This window comes from Cynocephalus volans, chromosome 14, assembly GCF_027409185.1.
Source record: "Cynocephalus volans isolate mCynVol1 chromosome 14, mCynVol1.pri, whole genome shotgun sequence".
NCBI classification, from domain to species: Eukaryota; Metazoa; Chordata; class Mammalia; order Dermoptera; family Cynocephalidae; genus Cynocephalus; species Cynocephalus volans.
In genome coordinates, this window is record NC_084473.1 from 96498932 (window position 1) to 96519558 (window position 20627).

Here is a 20627-nt window from a genome sequence, read left to right on the forward strand (position 1 = left end):
GTTTTGATTTGCATTTCCCGGATGCTGAGTGATGTTGAGCATTTTTTCATATGTCTGTTGGCCATTTGGATATCTTCCTTAGAGAAATGCCTACTTAGCTCTTTTGCCCATTTTTTAATTGGGTTGCTTGTTTTCTTCTTGTAAAGTTGTTTGAGTTCCTTATATATTCTGGATATTAATCCTTTGTCAGATGTATATTTTGCAAATATTTTCTCCCACTCTGTTGGTTGTCTTTTAACTCTTTTAATTGTTTCTTTTGCTGTGCAGAAGCTTTTTAGTTTGATATAATCCCATTTGTTTATTTTTCCTTTGGTTGCCCGTGCTTTTGGGGTCGTATTCATGAAGTCTGTGCCCAGTCCTATTTCCTGAAGTGTTTCCCCTATGTTTTCTTTAAGAAGTTTTATTGTCTCAGGGTGTATATTTAAATCCTTAATCCATTTTGAGTTGATTTTAGTATACGGTGAGAGGTATGGATCTAGTTTCATTCTCCTGCATATCGATATCCAGTTATCCCAGCACCACTTGCTGAAGAGGCAGTCCCTTCCCCAGTGAATAGGTTTGGTGCCTTTGTCAAAGATCAGATGGCAGTAAGTGTGTGGGTTGATTTCTGGATTCTCTATTCTATTCCATTGGTCAGTATGCTACCTTTTTATAGTAACACACACCCCACCTTCTTATCTCCTCCTTCACCTTGGCAACCACCAGTCTGCTCTCCATCACTATAATTTTGTCATTTAAAGAATATTCTACAAATAAGGGTGTGAGAGCAACCTGGCTGCAGCATTTGTCACCCCATTGATCACCAGGGCTGATTTGGCTGATCTGGCTGGCTAAGCAGATGTCCCCTTCATCTCTCACTGTTCCATGTGCATCCCTCCTTAAGCTGCACACCTTATTGAAGAGGACGATCTTCCCCAATAGAGGAGAGGACCATTCTTCAGTCAGGTGTATACAAGTAGTTCTGCTCGCCTGCTAGAACTTCCAAACAAGCTCTCCAGAATATTGAATAACTGAAATCATACAGTATATAAATTTTTGAGGTTGGCTCATAGGCCATAAAGACCACAGGCCATAAAGACCAATGGCAAGATTTCCCCCAGCCCCGCATAGGAGCAAGCGGCTGCAACTGACAGGAGAGAAAAGAGTTGCCCAGAGGCCGGTGAGTTATCACAAGGCATGTGTACAAAGTCTGCACCCTAGGAAGCAGTTGGAGTGCTGAGCACAGCTTGGAAATTGGTCAGGGTGATAGAACTGCAGGGGCTGCAACCTACAGGAAAGTCTCAGTCCAGGCTGAAATTCTCACATAGCCCTGACCCAGAAATGATTAACAATCTGTACCAAACGTCTACCCAGAGAATCAGCAGCAAATTGCAGTCTCCTCAAATGCCCAGGCATCCACATAAAGACACACAGATTGAAAGAGTACAGAGAAGTATGTTGCCACCAAATGAAACAAAGCACCAGCAATGGATGCAGGGGAACAGCAAATCTATGAAATGTCTTACAAAGAATTCAGAATAACCCTCTTAAGGATGTGTGGGAGTCACAAGAAAATACAGATAGAAGGTTAAATGACATCTGCCAAATAATTCAGGAGCAGAATGAGAAACTCAACAAAGGAATAGAAGCAATTTTTAAAACCCAAATAAAAATTCTACAAATAAAGAATGCCTTATCTGAATTGAAAAACTAGATAGAAATTGCCAACAGTAGACTTAATCAAACAGAGGAAAGAACCGGTGAGCTTAAAGATAAAACATATTAAATTATCCAATCAGAGGAGCAAAAAGAAAAAAAGAATACGGAAAAAATGAAACAGAAATACAGCAAATATGGGACTTCCTCAAACAAAATAACCTCCACATAATGGCATACTTGAAGGAAAGAAAAAAGAAAGAGGCCTGGAAAGCATATTCAAAAAAATGATGTCTGAAAAATTCCCAAATATGGAGAAAGATGAGAGCACCCAGGTATAGGAAACTCAGAGGCTGCCAGTCAAATTCAACCCAGGGAGGAACACTCCTAGGCACATTATAATCCAATTATCAAAAACAAAAGACAGAGAATACTGAAAGCAGCAAGAGAAAAGAGACACCTAACATTCAGTGGAGCCTCAGTACATCTCTCAGTGAATTTCTCAGTAGAAACCCTATAGACCAGAAGACAATGGGATTATATAATTGGGAGTGCTGAAGGAAAAAGACTGTCAGCCAAGAATTCTGTATCCAGCAAAATTAACCTTCAAATATAAAGGAAAAATAATGTCTTTTCCAGACAAACAAAAGCTAAGGGAATTGTTTGACACTGCATCTGCCTTACGCAAAATGCAAAAGGGAGTTCAATCTGAAAGAAGACAACACTATGAGCAGCAAGAAAACATTTGAAGGTACATAAATCATTAGTAAGGTAAGTACACAGACAGCTTCAGAATACTTCAATGCTGTAAGGATGGTGAATAAACTGCCTACATCCTTAGTATGAAGACTAAAGGACAAACCTAGCAAAACACTAAAATGTACAACTGTATAAGAGAAAGTCAAAATCAAAAGATGCATCTTGAAACAACAAAGTGCCAAAAAGTGGGGGCAATGACACCAAAGCATAGAGTTAGCTTTGATTTTTTCTTTTTCCTTAGATATGAAAGTTAAGTTGTTATTAGTCTGATATAATTTGTTATAACTATAACATGTTTTTTTGTAAGCCTAATGATAACCATAACACAAAATCTTAGAAGAGACATACTAAAAATAAATAGTGAGAAAACAAAATGTAAAGCTAGAGAAAGCCACTCAACCACAAAAGAGGACAAGGAAAAAAGGATCCACAAAACAACCAGAAAAAAATAGCAAAATGGCAGTAACAAGACCCTGTATATGAATAATAACCCTAAATGTAAATGGATTAAATGCCCCAGTTAAAAGACTAAGAATGGCTGAATGAATTACGAAGCAAGAATCAACAATGTACTGACTTTGAGAGACTCACTTAACTGATAAAGATATACATCAGCTGAAAGTAAAGGGATGGAAAAAGATATTTCATGAAACTGGAAACCAAAAAAGGGTAGGAGTAGCTCTACTTATATCAGATAAAATAGACTTCAAGTCAAGGAAAGAAAAAAAGATAAGAAATGTCATTATATAATAATAAGACAGATCAATTCAACAAGAAGGGTGGTTCCGGTCAAGACGGCAGAGTAGTCGGTTCCTGGTGTCACTCTCTCCCACATAATGACCAATTTGCAGCTATCGAGGAGCAGCGACAGAGGACCCAAGATCAACACTGGAGCAGACAAAAGCCACATGCCATGGGACCCCAGTTCAGGTTGCTCCCCATTGCATAGAGAGATGTTAGAGCTTCTGGGCCCACACGCCCTGAGCCTGCTGGGCCAGAGATGGCAGGTGGGATGGGACTCCTGGCCCAGGCCAGTCCCTGCCTCCAGGAGTGACTTAAGAGGCTTGAAGTCCCCACACCCTGAGCCAGCTGAGCTGGAGAAGGCAGGTGGGGCAGGACTTCTGGCCCAGGCTAGTTCCTGTTGCCCAGAAGTGGCAGTCCCTTCAATATCCAAGCCAGACATCAGAGTGAAATAAGTGGACTGAGATACCCCTGGTCACAATGACAAAACACCAAAGGAAAGACACCAGAAATATGAAAAATCAAGTAAGTACATCACCACCATAGGAAAATAAAAACTCTCAAGCGCTAGATCCTATAGAACAGAAAGTCTCTGAAATGACAGACAAGGAATTTAGAGTAACTATTCTAAGGAAACCAAATGAGATACAAGACTAAATGATAAACAGCACAATAAAATGAGAAAAAATATACAGGATCTGAAAGAAGAAATGTACAAAAAAATCGATGCTTTGAAAAAGAATGTAGCTGAGCTTGTGGAGCTGAAGGATTCATGCAATGAAATAAAAAACACAGCAGACAGTTTAACCAGTAGACTTGAACAAGCAGAAGAGAGAATTTCTGACCTTGAAGACAGACTGTTTGAATTATCACAGACAGACCAGAAAAAAAGAATCAAAAAAATTGAAGACAATCTAAGAGAGACAACTGACAGCCTTAAGTGTTCAAATATCCAAATCATGGGTATTCCAGAAGGGGAGGAAAAAGGAAATGGCATTGAGAACATATTCAATGAAAGAATAGCAGAAAACCTCCCAGGTATAGGGAAAGTCACAGATCTCCAGATTCAGGAAGCCCAAAGATCACTAAACACATTCAACCCAAAAAGGCCCTCTCCAAGACATGGGATAATCAAACTGACAAAACTCAAAGACAAAGAATCTTAAAAGCTGCAAAAGAGAATTGGCAAATCACCTATAAGAGAGCCCCAATCAGAATAACATCAGACTTTTCATCAGAATCCCTAAAAGCCAGAAAATAATGGGATGATATATTCATAACACTGAAGGACAAAAATCGCCAGCCAAGAACACTTTACCCAGCAAGGCTATCCTTCTGAGATGAAGGGCAAATAGTATATTTATCAGACAAACAAAAACTGCGGGAGTTCACTACCACATGAGCAGCCCTACAAGAAATTCTCAAGGAAGTACTGGGTTTGATACCACAAAAACAACCATTGCTGCTGTGAATATGCAAGAAAGAACAATACCTATCAGCAAAACAAAAATGCTAGCAAAAGAGAAAAAAACAGTTTATCTATCACCCCAAGAAACCAACAAATACAAAAGGCAAACAGAAAATTAGGAAGAAGGTACTTAAGACATCTAAACAAAAATCAGTAAAATGCTAGGAGTAAATTGATACCTTTCAATAATAACTATAAATGTAAAGGGATTAAATTCCCCAATCAAAACACACAGACTGACTGACAGGATTAAAAAGATAGACCCAACAATATGCTGCCTTCAAGAGACTCACTTGACCTGTAAAGACATACATATACTAAGAGTGAAAGGATGGAAAAAGATATATCATGCAAATAGAAATGAAAAATGCGCTGGAGTAGATATTCTTATATCAGATAAAATAGACTTTAAACCAAAAACCACAAAAAGAGACAAAGAAGGCCACTATATAATGATAAAAGGATCTATACATCAAAAAGACATAACAATCATAAATATATACATACCCAATGTCAGAGGAACCAGATGTACAAAGCAAACACTATTAGATCTAAAGAAACACATAGACACTAACACCATAATAGCGGAAGACCTGAACACCCCATTCTCATCATTGGACAATCATCTAGGCCAAAAATCAACAGAGAAACACAAGATCTAAACAATACTTTAGACCAATTGGACTTTGCAGATATCTACAGAACATTCCATCCAACAACCTCAGAATATTCATTCTTCTCATCAGCACATGGAACATTCTCCAGGATAGACCACATGTCAGGTCACAAAGCAAGTCTCAACAAATTTAAAAAATTGGAGTTATTCCATGTATTTTTTCCAATCACAATGGATTAAAATTAGAAATCAACAAATGAAACTCTGAAAACTATGCAAATATATGGCAATTAAACAACATTCTATTTAATGACATGTGGGTCCAAGAAGAAATTAAACAGGAAATCAAAAAATTTCTTGAAACTAATGAAAATAAGGACACATCATATCAAAACCTGTGGGATACTGCAAAAGCAGTATTAAGGGGGAAATTTATCATATTAAATGCTTACTTCAGAAGAATGGAAAGACGGCAAATAAATAACCTAACACTTCACCTTGAAGATCTAGAAAAACAAGAACAATCCAAACCTAAAGTTAGTAGATGGAAAGAAATAATTAAGATCAGAGCAGAACTAAATGAAATAGAAACCCGAAAAACAATTCAAAAGATCAATGAAACAAACAGTTGGTTTTTTGAAAAGATAAATAAAATTGACAAAGCAAGATTAACTGTGAAAAGAAGAGAGAAGACCCAAATAACAAAAATTAGAAATGAAAAAGGTGACATTACAACTGACACCTCAGAAATACAAGGAATCATTCATTAGAGACTACTATAAACAACTACATGCCAACAAATTTGAAAATCAGAAGGAAATGGATAAATTTCTGGATGCATACAAACTACCAAAACTGAGCCAAGAAGATATAGAAAATCTGAATAGACGAATAACAATAAAAGAGATTGAAGCTGTTATCAGAAGGCTCCCAACAAAGAAAAGCCCAGGACTGGACGGGTTCACTGCACAGTTCTACCAAACCTTCAAAGAGGAACTGATACCAATTCTCTACAAACTGTTTCAAAAGACTGAAACAGAGGCCATTCTCCCAAACTCATTCTATGAGGCAAACATCACCCTGATACCAAAACCAGACAAAGATGCAGCAAAAATAGAAAACTACATGCCAATATCCTTGATGAATATAGATGCAAAAATCCTCAATAAAATATTAGCTAACAGAATATAGCAACACATACACAAAATTATAAACCATGATCAAGTGTGATTCATCCCAGGGCTGCAAGATTGGTTCAAGATATGCAAATAAATGAATGTGATACAACATGTAAATAAAAGCAGAGACAAAAACCACATGATCATCTCTATTGATGCTGAAAAAGCATTTGACAAAATTCAACATCCTTTCATGATAAAGACTCTCTACAAGTTAGGCATAGACAGAAAGTATCTCAACATAATTAAAGCCATATACAATAAGCCCACTGCCAATATCATCCTGAATGGAGAAAAGCTGAAAGCTCTTCCCTTAAATACAGGAACTAGACAAGGATGCCCACTCTCACCACTCCTATTCAACACAGTGTTGCAAGTACTAGCCAGAGCAATCAGAGAACAGAAGGAAATAAAGAGCATCCTGCTTGGAAAGGATGAAGTCAAGCTGTCCCTTTTTGTGGATGATATGATCCTATATATTGAACAGCCTAAAGCCTCTACAAAAAAACCTCATAGAGTTGATAAATGATTTCAGCAAAGTTGCAGGATACAAAATCAACACACAAAAATCAGTAGCATTTCTATACTCCAACAGTGAACATGCAGAAAAAGAAATCAAGAAAGCTAGCCCATTTACAATAGCCACCAAAAAACCCCAAACAAACAAACAAACAAAAAACTTAGGAATAAAGCTGACCGAGGACATGAAAAATCTCTATGAAGAGAACTACAAACCACTGTTGTGAGAAATTAAAGAGGACACAAGAAGATGGAAAGATATCCCTTGCTCTTGGATTGGAAGAATTAACATTGTGAAAATGTCCGTATTACCCAAAGTGACCTACAGATTCAATGCAATCCCCATCAAAATTTCAATGACATTTTTCTCTGAGATGGAAAAAGCTATCAAGACATTTAAAAGGAATAGCAAAAGACCACGTATAGTCAAAGCAATCCTGAGTAAAAAAAAATAAAGCTGGAGGCATAACAAAACCTGCCTTTAAAGTATATTACAAAGCTATAATAACCAGAACAGCATGGTACTGGCATAAAAATAGGCACATGGATCTATGGAATAGAATAGAGAACACAGAAATCAATCCATACACCTACAGCCATCTGATCTTTGACAAAGGCAGCAAATCTACATATGGGGGAAGAGACTGCCTTTTCAACAAGTGGTGCTGTGAGAATTGGATACTCATATGAAGAAGAATGAAACTAGACCTGTACCTTTCACTATATACGAAAATCAACTCAAAATGGATTAAAGAGTTAAATATACGACCCGAAACAATAAAACTCCTTAAAGAAAACATAGGGGAAACAGTCCAGGAAGTAGGAATGGGTACAGACTTCATAAATAGGACCCAAAAGGCACAGGCAACTATAGCAAAAATAAACAAATGGGATTTTATCAAACTAAAAAGCTTCTGCACAGCAAAAGAAACAATCAACAGAGTAAAAAGGCAACCAACAGACTGGGAGAAAATATTTGCAAAATATACATCTGACAATGGATTAATATCCAGAATATACAAGGAACTCAAACAACTTTACAGCAAAAAAATAAAAATAAATAACCCAATTAAAAAATGGGCAAAGGAGCTGAATAGGCATTTCTCAAAGGAAGATATACAAATGGCCAGCAGACACATGAAAAAATGCTCAGCCTCACTCAGCATCAGAGAAATGCAAATCAAGGCCACTTTGAGATACCATCTCACCCCAGTTAGGATGGCTAATATCCAAAAGACAGAATGATAAGTGCCATAGAGAGAAAAAGGAACTCTCATACACTGTTGGTGGGACTGCAAAATGGTGCAGCTTTTATGGAAAATGGTATGGAGTTTCCTCAAATAATTACAGATAGATCTACCATATGACCCAGCTGTTCCACTGTGGGGCATATACCCAGAGGAATGGAAATCACCATGCTGAAGGGATACCTGTACTCCAATGTTTATTGCAGCTCTATTTTCGATAGCCAAGAGTTGGAACCAGCCCAAATGTCCATCATCTGATGACTGGATAATGAAACTGTGGCATAGCTACACAATGGAATACTACTCTGCTATAAAAAAGAACAAAATACTACCATTCACAACAACATGGATGGACTTAGAAAAAATTATATTAAGTGAAACAAGTCAGTCACAGAAATAGAAATACCACATGTTCTCACTTATTTGTGGGAGCTAAAAATAAACAAATAAATAAACACACAAACAAATCATGGTTGGAGGGGTAAAAAAGACAGAATAACCTCAAAAACTCCTTGCACTATTCAAGTCAAGTGAACAGATATGATGGGGGGAGTGGAGGAGGTGGAGAAGAACAGGTAAAGGGACACAAAAATCAACTACAATGTATCTTGAGAAGTAAAAGAAAAAAAAAAAAAAAGAGGATATAACAATTCTAAATATATATGCACCCAACTCCAGAGCACCCAGCTATAAAAGCAATTACTATTGAACCTAGCAAGAGAGATGGATTCCAACACAATAATAGCTGGGAACTTTAATACCCATTTTGAGCAAAGGACAGATCATCCAGACAGAAAATTAACCAGGAAACACCAGAATTAATCTCTACCATAGACCAACTTGGCCTAATGAACATTTATAGGACATTTCATTCAACAGAATACACATTCTTCTCAGCAGCACATGGAACATTCTCTAGAATAGATCATATATTAGGACACAAAACAAGTCTCAACAAATTTTAAAAACTCCAAATCATATCAACTATCTTATCTGACAACAACAATGGAAACTGTAAATCGACAACAAAAAGGACATTAGAAACGTACAAATACATGGAAATTAAACAACATTCTTCTAAACAATGAAAGGATCAAAGAAGAAATCAAGAAGGAAATTTTAAAAATTCCTGGAGACAAATGAAAATGAAAACACAACATACCAGTACCTATGGGATACAGTGAAAACAGCTCAAAGACGGAAGTTTATAGCAATAAATGCCTACATCAAAAAAGACTTCAAATAAACAACCTAATGTGACACCACAAGGAGCTGGAAAGACAAGAACAAGCCAAACCCAAAATCAGTAGAAGGAGAAAAATAACAAAGATCAGGGCAGAAACAAGTGAATTAGAGATTTAAAAAACAATATAAAAGATTTATGAAACAAAGAGTTGGTTTTTGGAAAAGATAAATAACATCAACAAACTTTTAGCTAGAATAAAGAAAAAGGAAAGAAGACTTAAATAAACAAAATCAGAAATGAAAAAGGGGACATTATAACTTATACCACAGAAATACAAAGGATCATAAGAGACTACTATGAACAGCTATATGCAAACAAACTGGAAAACCTAGAAGAAATAAATAAATTCCTGGACTCATACAACTTACCAAAGTTGAATCATGAAGAACTAGAAAAACTAAACAGACCAATAATGAATAATAAAGATTGAAACTAGATTGAAACCAATAAAAAATTTTCCAACAAAGAAAACCCCAGGACCAGATGGCTTCACTGCTGAATTTTACCAAACATTTAAAGAAGAACTAATAAAAATTCTTCTCAAACACTTCCAGAAAATTGAAGAGGAAGGAAAGCTTCCAAACTCATTCTACTAGACCAGCATTACCCTCATACCAAAACCAGAAGAAGACACAACAACAAAGACAGACCAGTATCCCTAATGAACTCAGACACAAAAATCTTCAATAAAATACGAGCAAGCAGAATCCAGCAACACATTAAAAAGAGCATACACCATGACCAAGTGGGATTCATCCCAGGGATGCAAGGATGTCTCAATGTATGCAAATCTATAAATATGATGCATCATATCAACAGTATGAAGGAGAAAAAACACAATAATTTCAAATCATGCAGAAAAAGCATTTGATAAAATCCAACACTATTTCATGGTAAAAAAAAAAAAAAAAAAAAAAAAACTCAACAAATTAGGTATAGAATATAGAAGGAATGTACCTCAACACAATAAAGGCCATTATGACAAACCCAGAGATAACATCACACTGCATGGATGAAAATTGGACGCTTTTCCTCTAAGATCTGGAACAAGACAAGGATGCCCACTTTCCCCACTCTTATTCAGCATCGTACTAGAAGTTCTAGGCTGTGCAATAAGGCAAGAGAAAGCAATAGCGGTCATTCAAGCCTGAAAGGAAGAAGTCAAACTATCCCTATTTTCAGATGACATTATTCTATACATAGAAAACCCTAACGACTCCACCAAAAAATTACTAGAACTAATAAATGAATTTAGTAAAGTGGCAAGATACAAAATCAAGACACAAAAATCAATTACCCTCCCATACCCCAATAATGAAATAGCCAAAGAAGAAATCAACAAAGAAATCTACAAAGTAATCCCATTCACAATAGCTACCCAAAAAATGAAATACCTAGGAGTAAATTTACAAAGGAGGTGAAAGACGTCTACAATGAAAACTATTAAACACTGCTGAAAAAAATTGAAGAGAGCACAAATAAATGGAAAGATATCCCATGTTCATGGGTGAGAGGAATTAACATCAAAATGTCTATATTACCCAAAGCAATCTATGCATTCAATGCAATACCTATCAAAACACCAATGACATTCTTCATAGAAATAGAAAAAACTATCTTAAAATTGGTATGGAACCACAAAAGACACCATATGGCAAAAGCAATCTTGAACAAAAAGAGCAAAGTTGGAGGCATCACACTTCCTGACTTCAAAATATACTATAAAGCTATAGTAACAAATGTTATGGTACTGGCATAAAAACACACAAAGTGACCAATGGAATAGAATAGAGAGCCCTGAAATGAACCCATACACTTACAGCAAACTGATTTTTGACAAAGATGCCAAAAAATATACAATAGGGAAAGGACAGCCTCTTCAACAAATGGTGCTGGGAAAACTGGATATACACATGCAGAAGATTGAAACCAGACTCCTATCTCTCATCATACACAAAAATCAACTTGAAATGGATTAAAGACCTTAATTTAAGAACAGAAACTATGAAACTACTAGAAGAAAATACAGGGTATGGGAGTGGGTGGTGTTTTTTTGAGTGGGACTATGAAGGCATAGGCAACTAAAGCAAAAATACATAAATGGGACTACATCAAATAAAAAGCTTCTGCACAGCAAGGGACACTGTCAACAAAGTGAAGAGACAAACTACAGAAGGGGAGAAAGTGTTTGCCAGCCACACAAGAGACTAATAATCAGACAATGGACTAATAACCAGAATATATAAGGAACTTAAATGACTCAACAGCAAAAAACAACCCAATTAAAACATGGGTAGAGGACCTGAACAGACATTTCTCAAAAGAAGACATATAAATGGCCAACGGGTACATGAAAAATGCTCACCATCACTAATCATCAGGGGAAATGCAAATTAAAACCACAATGAGATTTCACCTCACTCAAGTTAGAATGGCTATCATCAACGAGACAAAAATAACAAATACTGGCAAGGATTCACAGAAAAAGGAACTCTCCTACATTGCTGCTGGTGGGAGTGTAAATTGGTACAGCCACTTTGGAAAACAGTATGGAGGTTCATCAGAGAACTAAAAATATATCTATCTTACCATCCAGCTGAAAGCAAATGCAATCGGTATATCAAAAAGACATTTGCACTCCCATGTTCATCACAGCCCTATTCACAATAGCCAAGAGATGGAACCAACATATATGTCATCAATGGATGAATGGATAAATCGGTGGTATGTATACACAATGGAATACTACTCAGCTCTTAGAAAAAAAAATGTTATCCTATCATTTGCAGCAACATGAATGGAACTGAAAACCATCATGTTAAGTGAAGTAAGTCAGACACAAAAAGACAAATACCACATATCATTCATATGTGGAATCTGAAAAAAAAAAAGTGGTTCTCATAGAAAGACAGAGTAGACTAATAGTTACCAGAGGCATGGGGTGAGGGGGGCAGGGAGGGAAGCGGTGGATTGATGGCCACAAAACTATGCTATCCACCCTAAGTGAATCATTGTGCAGTATATTCATGTATTGAAATGACATGCTGTACCCCACAAATACATACAAGTAAGTGTTCAAATATTTTGAATGAAATAATAATAAAAAAGAAACTGTCCAACTGTTTTCCAGAATGGCTGTACCATTTTACATTTCTACCAGCAATGTATAGTTGATATATTTTCTGTGAATCTTCTCCAGCGTTTGATAATATCATTATTTTTCATTCTAGTCATTCTGGTAAGTAGATAGTCATTCTGATAGGTGGTAGAATCTCATTGTGGTTTTAATTTGCATTTCCATAATGGCTTATGATCTTGAACATCTTTTCATATGGTTAGTTGCCATTTGTGTGTCCTCTTTAGTGAACTGTCTCTTCATGTCTGTTGTTCACATTCTACTCAGATGGTTTGCTTTGTTGTTGTTGTTGTTGTTGTTGTTGTTGTTGTTGTTACTGGTGAGCTTTGAAAGTTCTTTATATACCCTAGGTACAAGACCTTTGTCGGATCTATGGTTTGCAAATATTTTTCTCCCAGTCTTTTTATTCTTTTTCTATCCTTTTTCAGAGCAAAAGTTTTTAATTTTAATAAGGCCCAATTTATCCATTTTTCTTCTTATGGATTGTACTCTAGGTGTTAATCCTAAAAGGTGTTCACTGAGCTCAAGCACCCAAAGGTTTTCTCCTGTGTTTTATTCTATAAGGTTTGTAGATTTAAGTCTGTGATCTATTTTGAACTAATTTTTGTATAAAGTATAAATTTAGGTCAAGATTTATTTTTTTAATCCATGGTTGTCTAATTGCTCCAGTACCATTTGTAGAAAAGATTATCATTTCCCCACTGAGTTTCTTTGGTACTGTTGTCAAAAATCACTTGAGCATATCTGTGTGAATCTATTTCTAGGATCTACATTCTATTCCATTGATCAAAACCACACCGTCTTGATTAATATAGCTATATATTAAGCTTTAATATCAGGTAAGTGATTTCTCCCACTTTTTTTTCAGAATTGATTTATCTATTCTAGTTTCTTTGCCTTTTCATCTAAATTTTATAATCATTTTACCTATGTCTAGAAAAAAAAAACCTCACTGTGATTTTGATAGAGATTACTTTAAATCTATAGATCATTTGGGGGAGAATTGACATCTTTACTGTATTGACGATGCCATTCCATGAATAAGGTATATCTCTTTATTATTTCTGTGTTCTTTGATTTCTTTGATCAGCATTTTGTAATTTTCAGCATGCAGATCCTATACATGCTTATTAGATCTATACATAAGTATTTAATTTTCTTTAGAGTGATTGGAAATGGCAACTTTAAAAAATTTTTATTCCACCTGCTGTTGTTAGTACACAGTTATGTGATTGAATTTTTGTGTGTGTTGATTTTGCATCCTGTGAACTCACTTATTAGTTTTAGCAATTATTTTTATAGATTTTCTTGGGATTTTCTATGTAGATAATCATGTCACCTGTAAAGAGGGGAAGTTTTATTTCTTCTTTTCCAAACTATACACCTTTTAATTCTTTTTATTGACTTATTGCATTGACCAGAACTTCCAATACTTTGTTCAATAAAAGTGATGATAGACATCCTTGCCTTTTTTCCAGTCTTAGAGAGAAAACATTCAAGCTTTATTCATCAAGTACAATGTTATGGTAGGTTTCTTGTAGCTACTCCTTATCTAGTTTAGGAATTTCTCCCCCATTCCTAGTTTGCTAAGAGGTTTTTTTAAGCAAGAATGGCTACTGGATTTTGTCAAGTGCTTTTTCTCTATCAAATGATATGATCATATGATTTTTCTTTTTAAGCAGTCACTCTCTATCCCCTTCTCCCCCAGTCCTCGACAACTCTTAACTCACTTTTGTTTCTATGGATTTTCCCAGTCTGGACATTTCATGTAAACAGAATTATACAATTTGTGGCCATTGTGTTTGGTTTATTTCACTTAGTATGGTATTTTCATTATTGTAGCATATTCCAATATTGTAACATGAATCAGTACTTCACTCCTTTTTATAGCTGAATTATATTCCACTGAATGTATAAAACACATTTTATTTCTTCACTCACCAGTTAATGGAAACTTGGGTTGTTCCCACTTGTTTGCTATAATGAATAGTGCTGCTATGAACATTTATGTGCACATTTTTATACAGACATATAAAAATATTTGTTTTCTGTTCTCTTGGGTATATATCCAAGAGTGGAATTGCTAGGTCATAAGGTAACTCTGTTTAACTATTTAAGAGACTATTGAATTGTTTTCCAATGTGACTGCATCATTTTATATTCCCATTAGCAATATATGAGAGTTCCAATTTCTCCACATTCTCCTCAACATTTGTTGTTGTCTTTTTATTATTACTATTATTGTAGCCATCCTACTGGGTGTGAAACCAGTGTTTCATTGTAGTTTTGATTTTCACTTCCCCAATGACTAATGATATTGAACATCTTTTCATGTGCTTGTTTGCCATTTGTACATCTTCTTTGGAGAAATGTCTCTTTAAACCATTTGACCATTTTTAAATTGAATTATCTGTCTTTAATTATTGAATTGTAATAGTCTGTTATATCTTCTGGATACTAGAACCTTATCAGATATGTAATTTGCAAAAAAATTTCTCCCATTCAGTGGGTTGTCTCTTCACTTTCTTCATAGTGTCCTTTGAAGAACAATAGTTTTTAATTTTAATTAAGTCCAGTTTCTTTTTTTATTCTTTAGTTGTTTGTGCTTTTATACATTTATTTATTTTCTGGATAGAAAAGGTTTATTGCTTAAAAAAATGTTACAAAAAAATAGCTACATGACTATTCATATGAACACAGGGCTCAATCCAGTGACAGCTCGTGAAAATGACTTCACACACAGACCCAGGAAGGTCAATTCAACAGTATTGCCAACATACATGGAAGAAGAGCATGGTGTATAATTTCTCCACATTAGGTTCTGGAAAGGTCATCTTTGCCTTTAATACACTCACTAACACGTATAATTAGTTCCCTCAGCCACAGAGGACATGACACTTTTTTACAATAGGGAAGAGTGGCTGTATTGATATTTGGGCAGCAAAGAAAGGTCTGGGCCATCAATATTCCTTAGGGCTTGCCTAGGAAGGTGCCGGGTGGAAATCTGCAGGTCATCCTCGGGCTGGGGTAGAGTTAGTGCCGGCAGGTGTTGTAGAAGGCTTCGAAGGTTCAGAAATCCCTCCTCGTGCCAGGAAGGCCATCTTGCAGAAACTTCCTGCAGCACTGGCATGGGGCTTGGAACAGCTTTATGTAACTTCTTAACCAGGTCATGGAGGATCTGATCAGGATGTCCAGCATCTGTGGCAGCTGATAGTGGAGCAGGGCGGTGGTGGCGTGGTCTGTCATCTTCTAGAATACGTTGCAGTTGGATTTGGATCATATATCAAGCTTGCGGTCTTCTGTGTAGACATTTTCATTATACTCCTTTACTATTGTTGGATCAATGAATAGGCTGTGCATGACCATGATCACTTTCAACCCCTTTCCCAAGGTTACCAGAAGCATTGCTGATGTTCCATTGGGTCTGGATAAGTAGATGGACATTTCAGGAAACATCCTGTCAATGCAGCTGATCATGTCATCATCATATTGAGGCAGTAAGATGAGAGTCATGGGCTGAGTCTTTGGTCTGCACTTGAGATTAGCAGAATGCTTCAGTGACTATTGATTCAAAAGGCCAGATACTAGACCTGCATGGCACTGCAACTTGTTTGACCACTTGAAGGAGTTGACTATAGAGAGGAGTTTTGTCCTGCACAGGATCCAGGCTTAACAGCCTGCTGTCATGGAGAGGATGGTTCTCTAATGGCTTGCCTACCAAATTGCTCAGATGTTCCGGCTCATGGAGGTCCCAGTTGACGGAATTCAAGCTTTCCTGGAAGTGTGCAGTGAAGGCCTTCTCCTGAGCCTCCAGTGTCTCCTTGTTCCACATGCCATTCTTCAGGCAGTCGAACACCCTGCTCACGCTGGAGTGCAGCGCCTGGATGGCACCGATGGCATGGGAAAATGCCTCCGGATTCACTCTAACACTCAGCAGATCAGCCACGTTGTCCCCACCACGGTGGGCTCTACCTGTTTGTGCCTTTAGAGTCATAGCTAAAAAGGCATTATCTAATCCAAGATCATAAAGATTTACCCCTATTTTTTCTCCTAAGAGTTTTATAGTTTTAGCTCTTATATTTATGTCTTTGATCCATTTGGAGTTAATTTTTATATATAGTGTGAGGTAGGGGATCACCTTCATTCCTGGAAGGCAGCTATACTCACCGCTATACCACCAACACTCCATCTTCATTCTTTTTGTGTATTGATATACAGTTTCCCAGCATCATTTGTTGAAGAGACTCTTCTTTCCCCTGTATTAATTTTCAGAATCAGCTTGTCAGTTTCTTCAGAGAAGGCAACTGGGATTTTGATAGGGATTGCATTGATTCTGTAGATCAAGTTGGAGAGTATCGCCATCCTAACAATATTGAGTCTTCAAATTCATGAACACAGATTTTCTTCCATATAATAAGAAATAAAAGATATTCTTCAATTTCTTCAACTCTGTAACAATTTTCATCTTAAGTCTATTTTATTATTATAGCCACTCCAGCTCTTTTCTGGTTACTGTTTGCATGGTATTTATCCATTATTTTAATTCCAACCATTTTGTGTTTTTTAATTTAATGTGTGTCTTGTAGGCAGCATAGAGTTGGACCATTTTTAAATCCATTTTGTGATGCCCTTTAATTGAATGTTTTATTTATTTACATTTAATGTCCTTACTGTTGTAGTAGAATTTACGTGCACCATTTTGGTATTTGTGTTTGATATGTCTTATGCTTTTTCATTCCTTTACTCCTCCGTTACTGCCTTCTTTTGTGTTAAATACATATTTTCTAATATACCACTTCAATTCCTTCAGTATTTCTTTAACTATATTTTTGAGTTATTTTTGTAGTGGTTGCCCGTGGAGTGAAAATTACCACCTTAATTTATAACAATCAAAGTGTAATGAAATCAATTTAATTTCAATAGAATTCAAAAGCTTTGCATGTGTTGTATTTCTGTTTCCTCCCCTTTCTGTGTCATGCAAATTAGGTGCTTATACATGGTGTACCTATCAACACAGCTCTGTAATTATTGCCTTATACAATTGTCTTTTAAATCAGTCAGGAGAAAACAGTGTTACAAACAAAAATACATTAATATTGTCTTTTATAAAAAATTTACCTTTGTAGTGCCTTTGCTAGAGATCTTTATTTCTTCAAGTTACTGTCTAGTGTCTTCTCACTTCAGACTGAAGGATATCCTTTCTTGTAGAAAGGAAGCATTTCTTGTAGGAAGGAAGTGTTTCTTGTACAGCAGGTTTGCTAGCTAAACATTTCCTCAATTTTTGTGTATCTGGGAATGGCTTAATTTTCCTTCTTTTGTGAAAGATGGTTTGCTGGAAATAAGACTACTTGTTGACAGTGTTTTTCTCTCAGCAATTTGAAAATTTCAAATTCTGGCTCCATGGTTTTTTATGAGAAATCTGCTGTTAATCTCAGTGTGTATGATGAATTCCTTCTTGCTGCTTTCAAGATTCATTTGTTTGCTCAAATCGACTGAGTCTCTCTAGTAAATTCTCATTTCAGTTATTGTACTTTTCTGTTTGATTCTTTTTATAGTTCTCTGAACATATTAAAAATAGCTGATATAAAGTCTTTATTTAGTAATTCCAACATATGGGCCTCCTTAGGAATAATTTCTGATAAATAATGTTGTCCCTTATGTGTGAACCATACTTTCTTGTTTCTTTGAATGTATTGGAATTTTTTGTTGAAAACTGGACATTATAAACAATATAATGTGGCAACTCTGGAAATCAGATTCTTCCCCCTCCCCAGGTTTTATTATTGTTATTTTTTGCTGTCATTGTTTGTTTAGTAGCTTTCTGAATTAATTCTGCAAAGTCTATATACTTCGTCATGTATGGCCACTGAAGTTCTGCTTGTTTAGCTTAACAGTCAGGGAATAATTAGACAGATTTCTTTAAATGTCTGGACCAATATTTCTCCCAATATTTGAGGATAGACTCAGTGTGCACATATTGGTGCATGCCCGTAAAGCTCAGCCAGGCAGTTTACAACTCTGCCTAAGCCTTTGCTTTCTGTTTACACAGCCTCAAGATCAGGCTGAGGTGAGAGCTTAGGGTTTTCTCAGGTCTTTCCTGAACATGTGCATAGTCTTGTGCATGTGCGTGGTCTTCTAGATTCCTAGGAATATGACAGGGCTTTTTTAAGCCCCTACAGACATCTCATTCCCCAGCTTTTCCTTTTAAGCTTTTGATTCGCCTATTATTTGCCCTATTGGTATCTACCACCTCAGGCAGCAGTGAAGTTAAATAATTCCAAATGTCTTTGACGAATGCCCAAGAGACAAGGCTTTCCACACTGGGCAAGCTCCAAGTCAGGTCACATAAAGACAAGGAGCTACCATGTAGGTCAAATAATGACAACTCTCTGGGAATGAGGCTTGAATCTCCAACACTGTTCTGAACGCTCCAGTGGCTGCCAGTTTGTTGGTTTTCACTGTTATTGTGGGCAGTTGGTTTTCAAGGCTAATACAGAACTGGGGTGAGGTGAGATGGGAATAGGACAAGTTAAAATGCCAGAAAACTCACTGTTCTTATTTTAATTCAGACTTTTTATTGAATAAATACTCCTAGATTACTGAAAGCCTTTGGCTAATTTCCAGAGATTTGAAAAATATTGATTCATAAAAGTTTGCCACTTTTCTCATTGCTTATATGGAGTTTTGCAGATCCTTTACTCTGCCATTTTTGCTGACATTACTTAATTTTATTGATTTCTGGTCTTATGATTTCTTTTTTGGCACTACTTTAGATGCATTCCACAAATATTGATATGACGCATTTCATTTACATTCAGTTACATGTATCTTTTTTCTTTGAGACTTCCTCTTTAACCTATAAATCATTTAGAATTCTGTTGTCTTATACCCAAGTGTTTAGAGATCTTCCTATTGACTTTCAGTTATTGGTTCCTATCCTGATTCCATTATCTTCCAGGAACTTAGTTTGTATAATTTCAAGTCTTTTAAATGTCTTGAGGTTTGTTTTAGGGCCCAGGATATGAATGGTCTGACTTTGTGAATGTTTCACAGGTACTTAAAAATAATGTGTATTTTGCCATCATTGGGTCATGTGTTCTTTTAAATGTTAATTAGATCTTGTTGGATAGTGGTGGTGTTCAGATATTTTAAATCTTTGCTGACTTTCTGTCAGTTTCTGAGAGTGGGGTGTTGAGATCCCCAAGTATATTTTTCAATTTGTCTATAATATTTGTCAAATATATATATCCATACACATATACATATACATATAATTTATCACATTCTACTGTTAATGATGTTTTACCACTTTAAATGAAGTATAAAAACCTTACGTCCACCTACCTGCTTTAAAAATATAATTCTATGATATTTTCTATACATACACTGAGTAACACATCAGATGGTGTTATGATTTTTGCGTCAAAGATTAAATATTATTTAAGAAACTCATAAGGAATGAGATAGTCTATTATATTTACCCCCTCACTACTTTGTAATTTTTTTTTACCCATTTTATCATTTTTATTTCCCTTCTGCAGTTCCAAGCCTTCTTCTGTTACCTTTTCCTTGGAAAATGTCCTTTAGCTGTCCCTTAAGGCTAGACCTGCTAGCAATGGGTTCTCTCAGTTTCCTAACAATGTCTTTATTGGTCTTCATTTTTGAAGGATAATTTTGCCAGATGTAGAATTCATGGTTGACAGTTCTTTTTTTTTTTTTTTTCTGCACTTAAAAAATATTGTGCCACTTCCTTTGGGCCTTCTTGGTTTTTTGTGAGAAATTTGCTGTCATTCTAATTGTTTTTCTCATATAGGTAAAGTGTTATGACTCTCTGGATGCTTTCAGATTCTTTGTCTTTAGTTGTTAGAGGTTTGACTATGTGTGTCTTGGTGTAGATTTCTTTGGGATTCTGTTTGGTATTCCCTTGGTTTCTTGTATATATTGTTTTATGGGGCTTTTTTGTTGTTGCTGTTGCTGTTGTTTTTGCCAAAATCAGGAATATTTCAGTCATTATTCCTTCAAATATTTTTTCATTTCCATTTTCTTTCTCCTCTCTTTCTAAGGTTCTGATAATATGCATGT

General features: G+C 36.0%; 1 pseudogene; it reads right to left on the reverse strand.

The window, feature by feature from the left end:
• Positions 1-15578: 15578 nt before the first annotated feature.
• Positions 15579-16539, reverse strand: LOC134362660 (mediator of RNA polymerase II transcription subunit 27-like; annotated as a pseudogene).
• Positions 16540-20627: the final 4088 nt, after the last annotated feature.